Here is a 24,155-nt window from a genome sequence, read left to right on the forward strand (position 1 = left end):
CAGAGATCGAATACCGATATATTTTCCGATATTTTGTAGCTATTTGAGTTAATAATAATGTCACATACATAACAATGCTTTTTTGGTCAATCCTATTATTACACGTTTATATGCATACCGATATTTTTAAATACTTCCTACCTGACTATAAATACTGAAATTCATACCGGTATTCTATTCTCGTATTACAAGAAAGAACGTATTAAATAAGTATTAGATAAAACCAATGTGGTAAATATGTATGTAATGCAAAATTCTGAAGTGCGTAATTTGAACGAAATTAATACTGTACATACCTAAAATATAACTATGTAGAACGAAATTGTAACTAGAACAAAACTTAAATTAAACTTGTAATTAAACTTGTAACAAAACTTTTAAAAAAAAACTTATAATTTTGTAGAATAACTTGAACAAAATTTATGATTCAACTGGTTGCCTAAGAGCATTGTACGTCACTGAACGTCGCGGAATACTGAATTTTCCAACAAGATCGATGTATTACGATGAACTATGAACTTCGTAGTTTGTACACAGTTTTTATTCGCTGCACGACACAGAGCGTTTCCTGGAAGAAACTGTGCAAGAACTACATAACACGTTGGATAAGTTATTGTTTGCCATCGACAGTCCATATTTTTATTTGTAACAGGCATTCCAGGACACAGAGCAAGAAACTGGACAAGAACTTGTTGGATACGTGGCTGTCACTGTTTATTAATCTATACACATAATCATTGATATGATTATCATACATGATAACCTTACAATTTCACTATTCACAACATTCTGCTTTTATTAATATGCTACGCACTTCTCGCTATATAAGACATCCGATTCTCATTTGACTGAAATACAACTTTATTTAATTTGTCCTCCTTTATTTTATAAAATTATGTATATTTCTATATATATATTTATCGGTACTATATATGAAATATGGCTATATTGATATAATATTTTATCTAAAATACCGATTCTGGATGACAAATGTGAGAACGATAATTTCGAAGGTCGAAGAAGATTCAAGATCGATTAAGACTTTCAAGACTTTCAATAGTAGGTATAAAAACATGTTCGAAATGGTTTGAATTTTTACATGTACGTATTATAAATTTAACTCATTATTATATGTCAGTTTTCATTGTATTTAATTCTTAATTCGTAATTTAATTATTTATACTTGTAATATCCGAATTCTATACATTGTACATGTATGTGAATTTAGTAAATTTAATAAATTTATCCATTGTATAGTATTCGGTCGTTTTAACTTCTTTCCTTACGAAAACTAACTTCTCACCTGTACAAAATGTCATTTCAATTGTTTGCAGGTTAAGGTCAGTTATACAACTACATTCTGCAGAAAATGTCTGAAGAAAGAGAAAGAAAATTGCGCCATTTTCAATCTGCCATTTGTCATTTCAATTCCTCAACTTATCCTGTCACTGATCCTCAAAAGAATACTCCATTGAAATAGGATTTCGAACACACGGGGATTTGCGACAGCGAGCACGATCTCCACGTTACCTCGTCGATGGCGCACGAATAATACATAATATCGTGGCCGTGTAACTTTATTAAACACCTGTTGCGTGTCATTTTACAACGTTTCCGTAGGAGGAAGATCAGAAAGAAAATCGAGTTTCACGGTGTTAACGGGGGAGGAAAAAAAAAAGAAGAAAGAACGGATCGCGGCAAACCGATTCGTTATATCGATCTCTCGCTCTGGTCTCCTCTCCAGATCCGATTTTCACGGCAATCTGTCCACGCCCTGCGTCACCACGCCCTTGTATCTCGGTCGGTTCACGCAGAAAATTTATGTCCCCGGGATTCGCACACCAGCTCAAACAGAATGCTCGATGAACGAACGTGGATAGGCGACAGAAGGAATTACGATCGTTGCCGTACCACTGCTGGAATTCGGCCAACCGAAGTACTGACGAAGCTCCTCCGTTAAATCTGATCTATTTCGTTTCTTGAAGCTTCGTTTCGATTTTTCAAATGTTTCCACGATCATATCCTTTCGAGGTAAGATAATTTGGGACAGTGATTTTGACTGCAGAACTGTCAAATGAAAATTTTAACTCTTTGATCGTAGAATTATCAATAATTTGTGGCTAAAAGATTACAAATATTCGCAATTATTCCGGTGTTGACAAATTCTTGACGAAGAATTGCACTAAATTTTTTGTTTAGAAATGCGAGTATTCAGAACGTTTTTGATTGACTGTTGAAAATAACGTGGCACGCACGTCGAGAATTTTTTGTCTCAAATTGCAACATTTTCTCAATTTTAAGTATATTTAAATGTAACCCAGGCTAAACAAATGATAAGTTTATTATTTCTTAATAATTTCTATCCAGTGATATTGTACTGACGAGTATTGTACTGAATAAAAAGAAAGCGACGAATTATTATATACGGTTCGGTCATTCGTTATGGTCCGCAAACCAGTTGCTAGCGCAAGGGATTATAAAGAGGAAAGAAAATTTTTTCCTTATCAAGAAAATGCAGGTTGAAAATTTGTCAAGTACACTTGAATTTGTCTAATTCTAGACCAGACAGAAATTCTACATCATATAAGATTAAAATTTGGCACTGTCTCTGAAAGGAACATCCAATATACTACATATTGAATAATGAACGTTTTCTCATTCTGATTGTGTGAAACATCATTCTGTCCCATTTATTAAAATAATTAAACGTATGTTAGACTACATCGATGCGAGGGAGACTGGAACAAAATTAATTCTCCTCTGTATTAAAAAATTTAAATACGTAACTATATCAGAATCATTGAAAGATTTTATTAGTGTCGAGTCAGCTGTTAAAAACGTAATTGAATGCGTCGCTGGCACAGACATAAAATCTTTATAACTCCCGTACCATAGAGCAATTTCAACGCTATTTGTCAATTATCAACGTTGCTCGTAAATGCGCGTAGAAGAATTTTAATATCCACTGACTTCGCGTACGTGTCTACTGACTTTAACGATTTTTTGCGAACAACGACGATTCCCAACAAACATTCTGATGTTATATACTAAGAAATTATTATACATATAATTATAATAAAATAAGTATTATTATATGTAATTATATATTTATACTATTTTATTGTACTTTTATTTATTAAATAAATTAATAAATTAAAAAGAATATTTTATTGTATTTCTTTCAATCGTAGGAGATTACTATTTTTATTACAATTATATTATTTTTATTATAATAATATTTATTATATATATACTTTATATTTATTATAATTATATACTTATAATTATAATAAATATAATTGTAATAAAAATAGTAATCTTCTACGATTGAAAGAAATACAATAAAATATTCTTTTTAATTTATTAGATAGTAAGGAAAGTATCTTCAACTTTCGAAAAGGAAGAAATTAGATCTAAAAGAAAATAGTTTCATTTTCAACATAAGAATTCCAAAGCAATTTGTATCTGCAGGGGAAAATGGAAACAGCAGAGCAATATACGTAAGAAATCACTGTCGATGACAGGTGTTCACCGTCGAGTATTGAGAATCGAGTTGCCAAGTGGAGTCGCAAACGATATCACCATCTCCTCACTCTGAACAATCACTGCTCGCGTATATCGGAGATTATCGGTTTTTCTACAGTTTACTCTAGGAGGTCAACGGAGACAATGGACAACGAGACAATAGTGCTGAAACACGTATCGAACTTGAAATTCATTAACACGTACACTTATCTATATAGTGTATGATTGTATGCATTGGTATAGTTGGTAGAAAGTAAAATAAATATTTTTTGAAATTTAAGTTTCGTGGCTTGATTGTCGTTGCTTGTTAAACCGGCAATTTGATTAATATTTGATTAATTTGCTTCATCTTTTGGAATGTTATTTTCATTCAACCGAGTAGTATAATATAGCACTACAGCGGAATTCTATGTTTTCGTTTTAAAGATACCATTTTGTTATTTATGTTCTACTAGTTGTTTCAATTTCTTATCTACATTTCACAAATTTTTCCAATTCATTATTTACAGTCTATTAATTTTTGACTGAATATTATGACTCGTTAGTATAATGGATAATTGGCTGTTTAAATAGTACATTGAATATACTTTGCACATAACGTGATTGAATATACGTTTCTCGATTTCTATCATATCGCTTTTCAAATATTTTGCATACGAACGTTCGAATTATATATTCGTAAGCATGTATTCTCGCAGAGAAAATTAACAGAAAAATTTAAAAGCCGAGAAATTAGAAAATATTAGGAAATAAAACCACCCAACAACAGGATAATTTCTAAACGTCCATAACAAATAGAAAAATTTATCTGTCGAAGCATTTTTAAAAATAGAAGACTATCGAACGGTTAATTTCACCCCTTTTTTTCAAAAGTACTACACGCGTTTAAACCACATCTTTCATTGTTGATTAACTGTTAAATTGTCTGCTAATTTGTTCGTACGATATATTTAGTACGTTTAAAACTCTCAACGTTATTTCTACCATTTCACCCTAGCTCTGTTCATACTTCAGATTTAAATACACATAGGCATCCACGATTAAGGCAAAATATAAATAAATATGGAAAAAAAATTGCCCTCATTCGTAACCATTCGTGTCCGAAAATTTCTTTACAATCCTCAATTCTCAAGGTGCTTTTATTCCTAACTCTATTTCCATCCTCTCCTCTCTGTTGATTAGAGCGCCTGGCGAAATTAATCAATAACTTAATTACGTCGACGCGTAATTAATACCCCGTAAAACTCTGGGTCGTGTTCGCGGCTGGAAAATACCACAATACCTCTGTATATGACGCGAAACAATATAATGGGTCACTGATGGCGAACACGGTGAGAAACGATAACGAATAAATGATCGGAGAAGTAGTAGCGAAGTTTCTGCGTTTGAGAACGCGCTTCGTTCGAAGTTCGAGGCCTCGAATGATTTCACCGCACCTTGCCTTTCTGTTCCACTTAGATAGAATTTCGCGAAACTTTCCAGATGGAATTTTCGCTAATCTCTGTTTGAAACATGCTTAATTCGTTGAATCCAATTGGATGTCTGTGCAGCAAGTAAAATTTGAAAAGAAGCTGCTCTTGCGTTCAATTTTTACTCTCAAATTCGTCAACAACTTAATTCATTGCTTTAGTTTTCAATGGACTACGCACCTTACAATTGTCTAACAATTGTTGCGTTGTATGATAATTCTAACGCCATTGAAATGTTAAATTTAATAATTGTTCGATTAATTTTCGGCTTCTATTAAGTTTGAATCACATGTTCCAATTTGGAATTTTTTCCAGGTTCAATCTTGCTCCAAATTTTATGCGATTTAAATTTTCGTAACTTAATTTCAATTTATGATTTTTAATATTATAAATATATGATTTTTGATATATGATTTTTATAAATATATGATATTATAATTATATGATTTTTAATATTATAAATTACATACGTATTAAACTTGCAAATTTTATTCATTTATAATTACTGAATGAGATGTTCCGATATTATACCTATTAATTTCAATTTATATCTCGATTTCCTTCCAGTCAAAATATTACAAAATGAGAGAATTAGTCAATGATATCGAGATCTCATTTCGTTTGTTTGTTGCAATTGCCAGACGGAACTGGAATATTTGAAATAAAAAACTGGTTATCAAATACCGAAATTAATAAATAGAACAAAACAGGATACTAACAAGACGAACACTGACTCGTCAAAATTAATAAAATGATACCTATGATCACGAATGAACAATCAGAATTCAAGAGTTCTTCTGCTGTTGTGCAGCAAGTTTTTGAGAATTGAGGACACGTCATGTATGAGACAGAAATGTTTTTTTCTTTTTTTTTTGAATAATAACACGTTGTTACACGATGAACTGTTAGGATTTCATGTCAACAACGTTAGCCGAAGGCGACAGAGTACAAAATCATTGACACGGATTAATTATTATTTGCGGTTCAGTTTTGGTTTGATTTTAAATTCAGATTTAAAATTCATATGAGCAAATAGATGGTTAAAGTATAGAAACGATCACGACAAATCGTTTTTAGATCAAGTGTCTTATTTTGTAATATTTTAATAGTAATACATTTTTTAAACGTATAAAAATAGTAGTAATTTAACATATAATAATTATAGTAAAATTTCAAAACATGTTTATAAGTAAGATAGCTTAAGCACATTACGATTTAACCAAAATACTAAATAATTTTTCTTTAAAAAAAATAAATCGAAGATTTTAGTCAAAAGATTGATAGATTTCAAAATTATTTCTCATTAAAATAATAATTTGAATATTAAATAATAAATGTTATTAAACATTGATCATTAAATAATAGCCATTTCGAAATACAATTAAAAAGTAGTTTCATTCCTGAAAATGAAATTGTAAAAATCATCCCCCAAATTTGAAAGAATTTTATTCTCAATTCTTTGTTAATTTTTTCTATAAACAACCAAATTTCAATGTCACAGTTTCCTGGATTACATCATTATTTATGTTTCATTGGGAAAAAGAATTCTTTTCCAAACCTATAATATAAAAATCTCTGAAAATGCATATTTTTTTGAGATATTTACGTAACTTGTAATTATTGTAACTGGGCCTGCGAAAATTTTATACAAACGGGTACTTGTGAAATCGTTATGTAAAAGAAACGAGGAAAGGAAAAAGAAGGGAAACAACACCATCGCCGGTGAGTGTCTCGTCGAGTGTTGCGACAATATAAAATTTCTTGCGGTTATACATTGAAAAAGTACCGTTGAGTCACTTTGCATGAGACTCGTTTCGTGCACTTTCTGTTAATAATGGAAAAAAAAAGAAAGAAAAAGATGGTGAAAAATACGCCACTGCGAGTAAAGTTTATTTACAGCGTCGCATGTCTCACACGCGTAAAACAGGCGAATAAATTTCTTGATAACTGAAACTTTCGAGCAAGATTTTCGAGAATAATCGAAGGAGTTGCAATTATGCCATTTTATTAAAAGCCAAGTGATAAAAATAATGAAATTCCAAATCAGAGGAAAAGTTTACCAACACGGCTCTGTTGAAACATGTACAGCGGCGAACAAAAGAAAGTTTAAAAAATAAGTAGAAAAAGAACACGATAAATTTGCAAAGTGAACTTTACAAATGGTTTGTGGATTTTTATGCAAAAGGATGCAAACGTACAGCGAACGCATACGATGGAAATATAAATATTTAAATATTCAATCTGTAAAAATATAGGAAAATTGATATTTAAAAATTGAATACATAAGAATTAACATTTCAAAATTTAATATGCAAAAGCATGTAAGATTTCGAATATAGTATATTTCTTATATTTCTACTTGCGTTAAAATAACCGCAGTGTGTCCACAATCAATACTTGACATTTTCATATTAATATTATAAAAATATATGAAACTTCGAAAAATATATCCATCATGATATTTAATAATAGAAAGAAACACACTATCAACCAAAACTCCTATTCAAACTGCATAAAGTGTTGATGCCAATCGTTAAAACATTTTACAATCTTCAAAGATATTTTACATAACGTTTTACATAACGTTCGATATTTTCGATAGGATTGCCTCTACGAAAGAGATGAGAAAGGAATATCCCGTGCTGAAATAGAATTCGCAGACGTTCGAAAGTGGAGCTACTTTCGACAACGACGAAAACGAAAGTGACGAAGAAAACGGTAGAATTGTCGATTTTTGTCGATCCGTGGGGTTTACCGCGTTGTTTTCGTAGCATGAATTATGCATCGGGTTCGAGTTGGTATCGACGCGCAGTCTCTAAATAAAGCCGTCTCGCCGTATGGAACATATTGCAGTGCTAGATCAATGATTTAGCACCGAAGAATAGGACGATCCCGGAAGGATAATTTCCCAGCGCTGGCTTTTATTCGTATCGATCAGTGCCGATGAATTGCGAAATACGAGCATTCTTGGCGAGCCTAAATTCAATTTCGTTGCGCTGCCAATCAACTCACACTACCGTACCGCGTATCACGAACCGTATTATTATTTAAGCAAAAAAGAACTGTGGGAATATTTCGTGAATATTTTTAGCGAATGTTCGTTTTGCAAGAAAATGCGAGAAAATGTTTGTTTAAATATGAGCTGGATACACAACGTCTAATGGATAAATAGAACATGGATATTTACGTGAATTTATATTTTTTGCACATAGCATAATTCGAACAACTGTTTAAACAACGTGGATAGAAAATTGTTGCACCAGCGAGGATTTATCGTTAGTTCCATTTGTATTTTGAATGTTTTACATCCATCGATCTGATCAATGTATTTAACAATCGACGTGTTTACATTACGTGAATTTATATTCGCACGAATATAAATATAATATAAAAAACAGAAAATTGTTTTACATACGAAGATTTATCGTTAGTGCTATATTTTTGGACGTGAAACATTTAATTAAACTACAAATATTTATGTGAATTTGAATTTTTAATTTAAAACGTATCTTGAGTATTTCACATATTTTCTCCACGTTGCGTGCATTTTTATCCGAATTTTTCATCTTAATCAACTTGCTCCGATCTTTCTCTCTCTCTCTCTCTCTCTGTCTCTCTCTTTTCCCATCGTATAAATATAAATTTGCGTCCTAGCAGATCATCAACAACCTAGTCAAGGAAATTTTATGCTGATTTATGTATTTCTATGGATACAGTTAAAAAAGAACTTAAAGACGTTTTACCGACCAAGAAATTATAGCGTAAAATTATAACATCCCCATTGGGTACCTTGGATATCTTGCGTATTTTTATATTTTTCTAATCTTCGCATAAATGTTCGTACAGGAATTAGCATCTCTGGTTCGTGAAATTCTCGCGGAAATTTATATTTTCACGAACACGATTAACGTAATCTTGTAATAAAATTTACTCATCCTGTACGTTCTCTGCGTTTTCGCGTCTTTTTGACAAAACTTTTGGAGAATTTTGATAAATCGCGCGGCTCCCATTGACAAATCGTTAAAATTCCGAATAGTGAGAGCGAGTTCACAGTTAAACAGTCGAACCACGAGCAGAGTCAAGTTCCAGGAAAAGTTGAAAATAACCGCGAAAGGTAATCAGAAGTAAGGTGGTAGCCAGAAAGGGGTGTTTCATGTTGGTGAACCCTCTGACAGCATTTCCGCGGGGCGAGGGGTGGGTAAAAGGCAAGTGGGAAGGTAATTCTCTCGGGGACCGATAAAAGGAAGTTAGTTACGCCAACGTTTCCACGGTTCCATCCAATTTCTACATGTTAACCGAGTGTATTTCCGCGGACCTCCGTATTTCTTGGCTTTATATCCGAAAAAGGGGAAACGTTCCGCTTGAAACCAATTTTGGAATGGCGTGTCCAGGTTCCTTTTGCTTTTTCTTTCCTTCTTCTTTTTTTTTTTTTTTTTTTTTTTAACAAAGAATCATTATCGAGTATGAAGCTACACTTGCGTGGAATCACGAAATTTTACGACGGAGGTGGAACGAATATATTCGTTGAAATTTAAGCTCGTATTTATAGAGATACGAGATAGTTTCCATTACGGTATTCGTTTCCATTTGGTATGCACGTGTATCAGAGGAGTCACAGATTGAAAGAGAAATGGTAGATTAACGAAGAGTATGTTTGTTTTGAAGTAAAGTCGTAGTCTGTAGGAAAATGTACGTGTTATTAACGCAAAGTTGTTAACGTAAGTCACAGGTTGGTGAAATATAATACCGTAAATTTTTAACAATTTTTAAAATCGATTGATTTGCGCAAATAGATTTTATTTCAAGAAAGCAAAAATATAACGTATCAATAAAATATAAATTGAAATTTTGTTAATTGCAAATATGTTTTTTGTAGTTCCTTTCTTATATTAAACTTTTGTATCAATCAAGCAAAAATATGACGAAAGCCAAGGAACACTAGACAAACACATAGCGTTAGAAGAATAAAATACAATTTTGCGAAATATATATATATATTTTGTAAGTGCAATAAACCCAAGGAATATGACAGATAAAATAAATTAAAAAAATCTAAATGTATCTTAAGGTAATTTCTTCCCTTTATCTAAAATGCCCTACATCGATCTATCAATCACCTCATTAAAAAAACGGTAAACAAAATTGTGTCAAAAAAAAAGTCAGAAGAATTTCAATATAGGTTTTTAATAATTAATTATAGTAATTTCTTAATTATATGTACTCCAAAAAAGGATGCAAGATAATTTCAAATTACGTCGTGAAAAAATATCTTCGCTATCTAAACGAGAAGAATAACGTTTGTAACAGAGTATTATAGTATAGTATAATATTATAGTGTAGTATAGTATTATAGTACAGTATATTATAATATAGTATAGTATACTATCATAGTATTATTGTAGTATAGTATGGTATTATAGCATTAAAGTTTAAAACAAAAAAAAAAAAAGAAAACACTCCTGGAAAATAACAAAGAATGATAATAATTGGCGCAAGAGAACTTATACAAGGTCAAAACAAAAAAAAAAAAAAAAAAAGAAAAAGGAAACACTTCCAGGAGAAAAGAAACATAGAACGACGATAGTTGGCGCAAGAGAATTGCGACGAGATAAAATCGTAATTACGCGGACGAACAATGCCAGGCACGTAGAAGAATTCCCTTCCAAATTTAGTCGTCGGCAGTCGGCGATGTGCACGATTCGCCGGGCAATCAGAGTTCGAAACATCCGCAGCCGGTTGGAACTAGCTAACGGAAGCTCTTTCACAGCAGTTTCGCGGCAAATAGCAGCGGATTCTTCTCTCGCGTTCAAAAGACCACGAAACTCTCGTGGCTCGTTTGTCTTCGGCGGCGCCTAACGTGTGGAAGGAAGGAAGCGGATGCAACGACGCGTGAAAGCGCTGCTTTCAACGCGATCGATCGAAATGCTTGCGGAAATTTGGAACGACGAAATTCGCCGTGAGGCAAGTAACCGCGACACACGGACAAACGCGAGCCAACTTGCGAAGATTGTAGGAAGAAGATGTTGCACGTACAATGTTAGGTATATAAATCTATCATGTACATTACGATTTCACGTTTAACGCGATCAGAATATCTTATCACCTAAATAGAACAGCTTGAACGATATCTGATTTATCGTTCGATTCATCTTGCGTATATATTTGCTATTTGGTTTAGGGCTGAAGACTTGAAAGTTTTGCATAAGTATTTTTGTCTCCGACTTTAAAAAAAAGATGAAGACTTTAGAAAATTGCTTGCACCTTTTATTTTAGTACTTTATCATGACTTTCTATTGATTGAGTGACACTTCTCGTACAATTATCAATGTCAGATTACCTGGATAAATAATTGACATTGACCGTCTTCGAACTTTATTCATTTGCTATCAAGAAAGATGTATTCTTCATAATAAATAATTGCTCTTTTTTAAATGATCATTCTTTAATATAAGATCCATTTCTTAAAATAATGGTTCCAATTTTGCACGTTTTTTTTTTTTTTTTTTTTTCGTTGCTTTCGAATTGATCGAGCTGATCGACGTGACTTTCGAACAACTCGCCTACACGCGACTGAAATACTGATATTTTGACGTTAACGTGGCGTTAACGTCATTTGTTTCTAGAAAAGCTGCACCGGAACGAAACAAATTTTCTAAAAACGAGCGATTTTCCACGCTAAGGGAAACGTGAAATAACATCGGCGATCGTCAAAGAATTTTCGCCGAAGCATTGTAATTCCGCGAGAGAAGTCGTGAGCAAAATATTATTACGAACGGCGGAGCACGCTTCTCGCGTGGGTACTTCTTTTGACGCGCGATAAAATCGGAAAACTTCGGTTCTCGACTGTTTGCAATTCGAGGAGGTAGCTACGAAACAGCAAATTCGTAAAACTTGCGATCGTGCAGCAAAGGAAGAATACTCGAATAGAACGACTATTAGTATTAGTGCACTGACTTGTAAGATCATTAAGATACAGCGAATTGGATCAAAGTTCTTGGAAAAAAAGATAATTTACAATCATCCCGTTATTTATAATTTGTTCCTCTTTTTTCTTTAAATGTGCAAACACTTTCGTATTGCAAAACGATTTCTGTAAAAGTTATCTCATTGAAAGAATTGTCTTACGAGTGGTTACAAACAATGGTATCAAGAAATTTTCGTAGTAGGTCGTGTCGTAGGTCAGCAACAAATTTATGATATTCCAGGATTAAAAATTCTTATTACAACATAAATTAAATACTATGTTTTATTGTACAATATTGTTCGGTGAATTGTTGTTTCTTGAACAAAATATAAAATTCACACGATTGTTGTCAACTTGTTGATAACAATCACTGATATTTAATGCGCAATAATCGAGTTAGGTTTTGTTCTTGAGAAAAAGCACAGATTTGTCCTCACCGTCAGTTTAATACCACTATAGAAATAATATAATTGGAATACAGTGACTTAATAATTTAATAATAATTTCTCTATAAATTGAACAGTAACTTCGAATAAGTCTCAAACAAACAACCGATCGACTTCTCACAGAATGTTAACAAATCTACAAAATGTAACAATCTACAATCCACAATCGTACAATCTACAAAATCTAACATAGATTCATTCGATTTTATTAATTTAAATTGTTTCAATAAAAAAAAAAAATTGATATTAACAGTTCACGTGATTTTCCTGAACGTGTGACGGGTCAACGACAAATCAAAATTATCCACGCTGTTCGACAACGTCAAAACGGCGCGAGTTTCCGGTTCCGCGTCGTTTGATATTATCTAATTAACAGAGAAAATACGAGAATGGACGAGCAAACAGCATCTAAACGCAATGAACATAAATTGACAATTGTGGTATTTCCGTAATAATAAAGAGGCATCGAACCAAGGATAAATTTGCACATTCAATTTGCACGTGCAGTTTGCACGTTCATTTTGCACATGCAATTTATACGTTCTATGTGCACGTGCAATTTGCATGTTCATTATGCACGTGCAATTTCCACGTTCAATGTGCACGTTCAATAAATCGTAAGTTCAATTTTCATGTTCACGTGAACCTTCTCCTCGGAAAATGAAACCGAACTTGATTCGTATCGGGGTCAAACGATTGGTTACCATCGGGCCGTGCTTCTTGCAAGTTATTTTCAGTCTAGACGAAACAAATCTGGACGCGATATTTTGTCCATCATTGATCTGCTAGATTTGCTGCAACTTCCCGCAACTAAATGGATGACAATCACTTGGAAAATTTCGAAATAATCTTATTGCCGTGTATAAACGTTTCAGTAACAATATTTTGTTGCTTTTTTAATGTTATTAGACAAATTTGAAGTACTACCGGGATCGTTTTGTATTCGTTCACGTTTTAAATACATATTTCTAATCTATAATTGCTTTCTGTTATTTCTACATGCATATGTATTTTAATCTAAATTTTGTTACATGAAAGATATGACCGTTTCTACATGCATATGTATTTTAATCTAAATTTTGTTACATGAAAGATATGACCGTTTAATAGTGAAACATTAAAAGATAGAAATTGTTGACTGTACTTATGGAATTTTATAGTTTTACAAAGATGATTTAAAAATTATTTTGGTTAATATTTCTGTACCACTAAAGTTTTTATAAACTAGAAAAATCTACAATCTGATTGTTAGTATTAATAAATATTATAAATATAATCAATTTCACAAGTTATAAGTTAAGTTAATGTCTATTTAATGTGAAATTGTGAAACAGTAAAACAACGATTTATGATCTACAATTTCTATTCAATAAGTTGCTAATATTATTAATTGTCACTAATATTATTACAACTTGAACATTATCCGGTATAATGTTAACAAGCACAATGTGAGATATTACAAGAACAGTATAACATTTTTAGCAATTTTACTCCCATTCTTTTTTGTGTCATCTCATAACTATTTCATTTTATCACAAATAATCTATTTGTAAAAATGTGTTAATTTTCTCAGTTCAGGAGAAAAGAACTGTGACTAATTCTGCACGATTACTTTTCTTACAGGTATGAAAATTAACGAGAATTTAATTATGAGAAGTTAAAGCAGTATTCTGGTGGTCTAGTGCCAATTAACAGTTTCAACTTATGTTTGCAAAAGGCATGGTTAATTATCACCTCCGTAACGTTATCAGTTAGAATAGTAATAGTAAAGCAATACCTAAAAGTAAGATAGAATCACTCCATTAACATAATGAAAAGATAGATGCAATTGTCTGTATTTAATCAGCACTCGATCTTGCCAATCGGTCAATCTTCGTTCGTTCAATTTCTACCTTTTCGATCAACTCCCTTTCTCTTCTATCAATCAACGTCCGTTATGTCAGTCAATCACTAAACAAGTTTATATAAATACATCAATCCACAGTGAAATTCGAATGATTGTGTTCTAACCTACTTTCCAACACTTTTTACCTACTGTCCAACACCATAAATTTGTCGTCGAAAGCGTAAGGATACTTAATATGCATTCATAATGTAACATTTATTTTAAGAATCATTACTTTGGACTTATTACATTTTAATAGATTATTTGATTTCTATTATTAGGTTGTTGAATTACTCTATTATTCGATTTTTTTATTACCTTAGATTGATAAGGATTTCCATTCCGAAATAATGTGATATATCAAACAATTACTGTTAAAATTTAATCCCAAAAACGTCAAGTTTTTAAATGAAACTTTCTTTAGAAATAAATAAATTGCTAAAAATCTAATATTTTAAATAAACTGAAAGAAAATAAATTTCTTTATTCCTTCAAGTCAAAAATTTGTGAAAGTAATAGGTTTTACCGATTCGTTAATGAGTTAAAACTACTAACGCAAATATTTCATAAATATTAGATAACCTAAATTAATAATCTAATATATATAAATAACAAATGATCAACAGATTTAAAATTATCAAAAATGTTGATTTTTAAGCTAAAAAGGATATTTTAACAATGTCAACTAACTTTTACTTCTGCAACAATTAGAATACGATATTATAACAGAACAGAAATCCCAGCAAACCATAGCTTAATACAAACTTTAAATAGACTAATGCTATTACCTAATTGCCCAATATACTGTACGAGTATACGTGGAACATTTTGTATGAAACAATAAATCCGACTGACCTAAATTATTTCACTGATTATCTGCAAAAACTTCCAATTTTCCGTAAAACAATATTTTAAAAATTGACGAACAATTCTCTCTCTGTCGGAATATGAAACACACAATTGTTGAACTGCAAATAAACGACAAACCGCACCTCTATGCGTAGACTCCGTTTAACAGGAAATTAGTTATAGTTTTCCAGTAATTACGCCATTCCGTAATTAATGATAATTATATGATTTTGTAATTTAATTTGAAATGCAACAAAGCTGCACGCCTCTGTTTTCGAGTAATTGAGAAACGAATTATACACAATCAAAGAAGATTTCGCTTTGACAATAATGCACGTGTGCATCGAAATGCAAGAATCTATTTACTAATTGTTCATTGTTATCGTAACATCATTAAAATTGATTAACTTTATGAATCTATTAAAAACTATTTTTAAATAACTATTAGTTATTATGAATTACTATTATGAATTAAAACTATTTTTAAATAAGTATCAGTCTTGCGAACATTCCTAATGTGTATCTATTTACGTCAAAATAAGCGTTAATAGGACATAATATTTATATCCTTTTTAATTATTATGTTTCATTATCAATGTTATATATAAAAAAATAAATAATTAAGAAACAATATTATAAATATAAAATAATAATTTTTTACAATCAAATTGAATTTACAAGCTTCGTGATGAATTCTAATTTGAATGAATTCTAATTATAATTTAAAGAACACTATATACGTTGAAGAAAATTTTATGAGATTCGTTATTATTAAATTCATTAAATTTTTCATTTCTTCATTCCACATTCTTTCATACTTTCATGCATTTTTTTTCAATTTTCATGATGTAATTCCAATTTACTTCAAAAGTAGAAGAAAACAAATTTAATACCTTCCTGTATAATATACGAAGGACAGATTTAACTGTACGTATTAAGTATTCAACAATGCGTAAAAGTTTCCAGCCTCATTCAAAAGTATTATTATTAATAAATTCTAATTCACTCAAATTTTTAAAACAATACCATGGAAATTAAAACAAAGATGAAATTCAGTATCGTATAAGATTTTTCTTCGTGAAATCTAAATTCTATTAAGCAATACAATTTCAATTTCCTACAGAGACAGAGATTTCGTAATATAATTTCTATTTAGTTATAAAGGTATTATACAAATTTCGAAATTACGAAGGTACTGTCAAATTTCCAAATTTCATATTTCACTGTAACAATTCAATCGCTGCTCTATCTATTATATATGTATAAATACAGGGGAAAAAAGATCTACAGTATAGCCACAGATATTTCAATCTGTATTCATCGAACTCCACGGTAAACGCAAATACGACGTGGCAAAATTACTCAAAAATTCGATATTCATCGAACGACACGTGAAAAATGAAACACGAACTAGTAAACCTCATTTCTGACGTCGATCGGGAGCTCGGTCGAAGGAAAGGAAATGTGCAACACTGTGGAAGAAAGAAAATTTTGGTAAAACTCTCGCGACGAAGAGGCTCGTCTTGTGCGCGTTTAAGTATATTGCGGCGCGTGTATCGCTTCTTCTTAAATGGAAAACGACAGAGGATGTTTCTTCCCTCGAGTGTAGCATGTATGCAGATATATTCGCAGAGGCAACGTTGCAGCCGCGAAAAGATTACACGACTGCCTTTTTCTGCAACTTCCTCCATTCTATAGGTTTCCTTCTTCTCTCCTTCCGCTCTTCCTCTTGTTCCCTCAACTTTTCTTCACCGGCTTCTGTCGACACCTGAATCCACGCCTCGATTCGAGAGAAATGGAACGTAGCTGACAGGGTATTTCAAAAAATTGCGTCGAGGGAATTTTCTTTTTTTTTTTTTTTTTTTTTTTTTTTTGTAGTTCGTTAAATATGAGTCTAAAATAGACTTGGCCATTGTCATTGAACGAACTGTTTGAAAAATGATGTAAATTCGTTTATTTATTAAATAAAAAAATTCTATGTATATTTAAAGAAGAACGAGAATTTGAAATATTTTGTAGGCACTAATTCATTTGTTAGTTAAATGACAGTGAATAGTTTAGTAATATTATATAAATGACAGTGTATATTTAGTAATATTATATAAATTCATTATATTATTACACATTACTATTACTTATTACATTATTACTATTATACGTTATATTATTCATCATAGTAATGCTATTACTATTTTTATTAATGCATTGTATAATAACGAATAATTTACTCGTTATTAATTATAATCACTGAGTATAAAAAAAAAATGATGATTTTAAGTAAACATAATTAATTAAGGATCCGCAAAATGTCCAAAATATTCAGTCTTCCTTTTTAAAAAAGGCAATAATATTCTAATAATATACCAAAATATTTCTAACTAAATATTTGCGAAGATCCTTATAATTTATTTACAAAACGATAGATAGATTTCAGATCTTTTACAGATAGCTGATTGAAATATAATCTCCTCACTTTTCTGAATATTACACGCTTCTGGCCGCAAAATTTTGAAACATTCTCTACTGTCGCGAACTCACCGAATGGAATTCGGAAACTCTATCATCCTCTCCAGCCTTTAATTAATTCACCACACGCTTTTCGTTTCACCATTCACGCCACCATTTACACACACGACCAACTTGTATTTTCTAGCTGGCCGTTTATTTTCGCTTTGTTGAAAAATTACTGAAAGCTCGTGTACACCGGTAAATATTTGATTTGCCCCGTGGTAAAGTGGAAAACGAGAGGAATCATGAATGAGACAAAGTGAAATGAGAGTATATGGGATATTTGTTGAAAATCCACCAAAGCTTTCAACGAACAATTCATTCGAAGTAAATTAAACAAACTCGTTATTATACCGAGAGAGATGTTATGTTTAGTACTTCGTACGTTTTAAGAACCTAGATTATATGATTCTGAAAAGAGTGAAAATTGAAAATTCTAACATATGATATTACTAGAATTATTTAGAATCAAATTAAGTGAATGTTAATAAAATTAGTTTAATAACTAACGAGTTTGTGAATAATTACTGAGATTTAATTTGTCTGTTTTTTTTTCTTAGAAATTAAACTTATTTAGAACCAGTAATTAATCTATATGAATATTAATTCCAAACTGTAAAATTGTATGTGAATAAATATCAAATAAATGAGCTTATCTCTCAGAAAATAAAATTCTTTTTACTTTACAAACAGATACTTTAACTCATTTGTCAGTAAATTAAAATATTCTTAGAATCCTATAAGCTACAAACCTATAAACCAACTTGTAAACTTCTTATCTCTGACACGAAATTACATCCTCAATTCCTCTTAGGTGAATTGCAAAAACCGAAATATTCCGGCAATTTGTATCGAAAATCGGTGAGGAAATTAGCCTGCGTAGGACTCGAAGTTGAAGAGTGTAAACGATTCGATGAACGAAAATTGCAGGATGAGGTTATCAGTACAATTACGGTATAATAGAATGATTTAACGAACTAACGAGCGAAATTGCCATAATGCATCGTTTTTTTTTTTTTTTTCTTTTTAACGATGATTACATTTGAATAAAATTACACTGAAATTAATGGATATCTTTACGATCGCAGAATTATCATTACACTTGCGGTCCAGGGTTCTATATTCGCTCCATCGTTTCAATATTTAACGAACCTAACGTTTCAGCCCCTTTTAACGAGCATGTACGTCCAATAAGTGTAAATAATACAAAGCGGTCGAATTAGCGGAATTGTAAAATAGCGTAGTTCAATTTCTTAACTTCGTAAATGTTGCCGTGTTTTATGCAGTAAAATATAATTTCACTGCTGTAACTACATCATCCAATATTCCGTGAAACGAAATTAAATTTCCCCTTGATGTGACATTTTCGCATCTTGATCGATCGTTAGCGTTATAAAGGGAATAATGAAATCGTACACATGTTTTCATTTCGTCGATATGGCTTGCTAATATCGCACTCGAATTGTTACGAATCTAATATCTCTAAAATTTTATGAAACTGCGATCGATAATTTTGATTCGAAAAATATGTTCACGCAAGCTGTATGAGTTAACCGTATTGCTTTTGAAATTTTTAGTTCCTCAATATCGTGTCTTTAATTGCTACGTTCAAAGATAATGAAAATATTACACTGAATAATATTAAACTTTTAAGATTGAAGTTTACAGCTACTAGTGAAGATCTTATAAATTTATAATGTCCTTTATATTATTAAATAAATACAAAGAAACATTAAACAAAAATTAAACAATGAATTATATTTATATCATACACTGAGTATATATTGCATTACTTAAGGATTAATATCACTGAATACGATTTTATATCTATAAATACAATAATCAAAACGTGATATTGAAAGACCATAAATTTTTAAAACGAAACAGCCAATTTTCCACTGTTTCTACAAACAAATTTTCCGAACTGAAATTTCCATCAGTCGCAGTTCCACGAAATTTCAAATTCAATTGTTCTTTTTTCATGTACTAATAATAAAGAATTCCAAGCGTCATTGATACAATACAAATGTATTGAACATACGAAATAAATATTTTTCGACAAAAGGAGAGAAAAATCACACAATTCGTCTAGAAAAGGACAGACTTATTGATCCACCTGTAACACGTTTGATTTAATTTTTAATATTATACACATTTTAATATTTTAATATTCATACGCATTTTATTATTTATACGAATTTTATTACAAGTACTTTTTATTATATATTTTATAGAATTTTCGCACAAACGCATAAAAATTCCCAGTCTATTCGCGTCCAGGTCGAATCATATTTGTTTTTCGAAAGTTCCGAACAATTTCTAAACCGAACGGTCTGTCATTCAATGAAATAACTTTTATTGCAAAAGCTATTGTAACGTAGCACTGCAACCAACTTCACGCTACTGACCAATACATTGCCAAAAACAAAAAAAACTGAAAAAAGAAGGAAAAAGGAAGAAGAAATGAAAAAAAAACAAAAGAACAGCTTTGTCAAATATGTACAACGTTCAGAGGACGTGCTTCAAATTTTACATGGAATTCGATGTCCTTTCTAACGAATATCTCGTTCACCTGCGATACGAATTTTTACGATTTAATCCGCACGAGTTACTATCGAACACTACATCTAACGCAAACGTAAGTTACGATGCAATCGTGACTTCAAGAATTGCACCGTCGCGTCGGTGTAGCTCTTTATTTCTTTTCTTTTCTTTTTTTTGCTTCTCGTCTTAACGAATATCTAGGAAACGTTTCCTCGCTGAAATTTCGTTGCAAACATTCCGTTGTACTAGTAATAAAGTTAGTTTATTTTACTCTGCAAAAAGAAGTGTAACTATTATTCATACACGACTTCTAGAATTCGCAGTTTCCTTTTTCTCTGAACATTCGCTAAAACATTCTATAGAGATTAGAATACTCTCTAATGTTCTTCAGAATTCTTAAAAACGCCTAGTAAATACAAGTGACAAGCATAATCTATTTTCGGTAGAAACGAAACAACATTGGTCAAAGATATTGTATTCATGAGAAGAGATTTCTGCCAAGAAAATAATAAAAATATCGAACAAAGTTTTAATTCCCGTCTCGCTTCCTATTGACATTAAAACTACCGACGTGTGAAGCAGAAAACTTCCATTTCAGAGACATTAAAACAAGAAAATGGAGAAACTTCATAATACAAATATATAAATTACACAAAGTTTCATTTATATATTTTACGAAGAATCGTTTAAATTTCTAAAAGAATTTCTTTACGCTGTTTTATATTTTCAAAGTTTCTTACAGAAATTATGTATTGGTCATTTTGATCACTTTGGTGATTCTAGTGTCATTGAAATTTAAACGCGAGAGACAAAAGATCTGAAACTTGCCGTCGAGCGTAATCTGAGGGCCACATTATGACGGACAATTGCGAATCGATGCTCGATTATTAGAATCGCCACGGCAGATAACTCTTTTTAAAGCAGATGTTCGGCGATATTGCGTTCGTCGCGCAGCCAGGAAATGAAACTGCGGGACACTCATACACCGGTGCGCTGGAGAGGCTCGTTTCACCGTGAATAGATGGAATTTCGAATTCGGTCTCTACTATCTAATTTCTACGCGCGCGCTTAATTGATTGGTGCCCTTGGACCGCCAAATTGCGAATTGTCGGAGCGTCGAAAAAGACGAAAATCGAATTACGCATTGACACAACGTTTCTCCTTTATTTCCTACTTCAGACTTCGACATTTCCGATTTTTCACTTGTTCACTTGTCGGAGCTGCGAGATTAAATACGCGCATAGTTGTTCACGAAAATATTTGAATACTGATCGAAACTTTTTGTCAATCACTTTATGTATGAAGCATTTTGACACTTTATTGACACACAAAAATTTGATAAATAAATATTTAATAAAAATTTGATAAATAAATTGTAAAATGATTATAACTAAAATTGTATGTAGAAGATATTTAATATATGTTTTTTAAAGTGTTTGTGTTATATTCTTAAGATGTGCTTAACTTCTATGTACACTGAAGAACATAACTATACCAACAACAATGCAAAATTGTCGACAATTTAAATTGACATAAGTTTGCAAAGAAAGACCGTATAACAATCATTTTACAAGCTTCTAATTTTGACAGTCATGAATTTGTTCTTTTCGACGACGATTTTATTGTCACACCATGTAGCAAGAAAGTAAGGACATTTTTTCCTGGAAAATTATAAAAATTCAAACATAAAACATTTCTTCTTAATTTAAAATAAGACCAAGTAGATTATTATTATATGATATTATGTCAGCTTGAATTATCGACCATTTTCACGGTACGTTTGGTTTTAAATTTTATCTCCACCTCTACGTGACATTCATTGCACGAAGACAAAAAGACGACCAGGGAAATTCCCTGCAACAGAATTCACAATTCTCGATACGTTGCAACCTAACAATTGTTTCGTTGCATTACTCTAAGTAAAGCCACTCGATTAATCAGCTCTGTAGGAACTTCCTAGTGCATTTGTCTGAAAAGCTGATTAGAGCTTCCTCAACTTCTCCGTACGAATGGCTTCCGTTCATTCGACGTGGCCAGCAATGAATCGAAATTTAACAGATCGAACGTCTGCAACCGAAATGTTATCGTCGAGTTGTGTAACTTTCAATCGACAGATGTAAATAACTCGCTTGTGTAACCAAAACGGCGTTACACTTACACTTACTTGATCGATATAACTACAATGGGACAACGAAAGTCGATTAACATTGCGACAACATCCCGTCCCACGGCCGTAAAGCTAGAACTTAACGATGAGCACATCGTAGACTAATAGCCTTAACCTCTGTGTCCGAATAGTTTCATTTGACTACAACAACTCTCTAAATTGAATCCGACGATAATGTCCGGGGGTCAAGACGACTATCCACGAATAACAGACCGGCCTTTTATTTAATCGGACCAACACACTCGTCACTTAGCGAATTGATCGCGTCGCCCTTGAAGCATCAAGACGTTTCACTATGTTTTAAATTATCACTATATTTATGCTATATTCCATGGGAATTTATTTGTGATAACATAATTATCTGTGATAAGATGATTGAGAACTATTTTATGTAATACGTTTATTTATTTTTTGTTTTAATTAATTCTTGTTTGCTAATAAGTAAAATCTGGTTTGGAGGTCAATTAAGCTTCAATTAAAAATATTTTAACGAAGAACTCGTTAAAAAGTTTTTAAGAGAAAAGGAAGTTTTAATTTGAATAAAGTAACTCGTTTAATCATTCGATATAATTATTTTGTGAATGATTTTCAATTATAATTAAACGTAGTAATAAGTTTTAATTTTTGCAAACGTATAAATTTCTTTCTTGGAGTTGAATTTTATTCACAGCTTTCTCGTTTTAAGGATCCTTATAATGTACTTTCTCAATCTTTGAAGGCACAGAAATTTTTAACTTCTTAACTTTTTATATTCCGTTCATTCAATTAACTTTTGCAGCATAACTTCTCCTTTTGAACCTACGATACAGTGAATTAAATTTTCTCGTGTTTAAGTGTCCTTAAAGTAAAGTAAAATCTCTGAAAGAAAAACGATGTAGTTAAGAAGATTGTAGATTTATTACTGATGCAATATTTATGAGATAATCTAGGAAGAAGAGGAGAATTTGTAAAATCGTCGAATTATCATCTGTGAAAATTTATTCAGAGAACTTTAAGGATTTGCTACGTCAATGGAAAACCTGGAAATCTAATTATTGTTGCAAAATCCAATCCACTCGAATGATCTTAATATCTGCGTTCTTTATAACTTTTTAAAATTATCAAAACAACATTCCAAAGAACATAAATAGTCAAAAGTTTCTACAATATCAAAAGATTGGAAGAGATATTGGAAAAATTTTCTCAAAAAATATCCCAGAGCTTTTAAAAACATGTGCACGTTGAAAGTGTTGGAAATGGTCGTTATTATTATTATTACACGTAACCATTATGCAATCTGATCCAATAGATAAAATTTAACAAATAAATTTTCCAAATTCGCTAACGAATTACTAACTAATCTCACCCAAACTTAAACATATAACTGAAAGATTTGCATCAAGCTTTCGGACTTCAACAGATTCACGCGTTCGTTTGAGGACTCTTCTAGCAATGGGGTTCAGATCTTTCTTTCTCTCTCTCTCTCTCTCTTTCGCGGATTTCAGCGTTCTCTTTCTCTTCTCGAGATCATTTCTTTGGAAGGCACATAATCTGTTACTACGTTTCTCCGAGAGGAAGCAAAACTGCCGGGTCATCTTGCGACCGCTGCGTTTTTTGTAGAACTCGAGCGAAGAAGAAAAAGAAAAGGGGAGAACCGGTATAAGTTTTTGGGAGTCAACAGCCTCGTTGGCCTGGAGGGAAGGAAGCGAACGACTAGGGAGTTTGAGGAGTTAATGGTGACGACTCAGAGATGACCAATTCCTGCACATCTCTACGGTTGTAAAGTGAATGACTGCACGACGTGAGAAAAATTACAGCC

The 24,155-nt window shown here is 31.8% G+C and overlaps 1 protein-coding gene across 7 annotated transcripts in view; it reads right to left on the reverse strand.

Annotated features, from left to right (window-relative positions):
• LOC122534909 (calcium/calmodulin-dependent 3',5'-cyclic nucleotide phosphodiesterase 1-like) overlaps positions 1 to 24,155 on the reverse strand; it is a 271,807-nt gene that overhangs the window by 102,167 nt on the left and 145,485 nt on the right. The window lies entirely within an intron of this gene.

This window comes from Frieseomelitta varia, unplaced genomic scaffold (genome assembly GCF_011392965.1).
Source record: "Frieseomelitta varia isolate USP_RPSP 00005682 unplaced genomic scaffold, Fvar_1.2 scaffold_648, whole genome shotgun sequence".
Taxonomy (NCBI): Eukaryota; Metazoa; Arthropoda; class Insecta; order Hymenoptera; family Apidae; genus Frieseomelitta; species Frieseomelitta varia.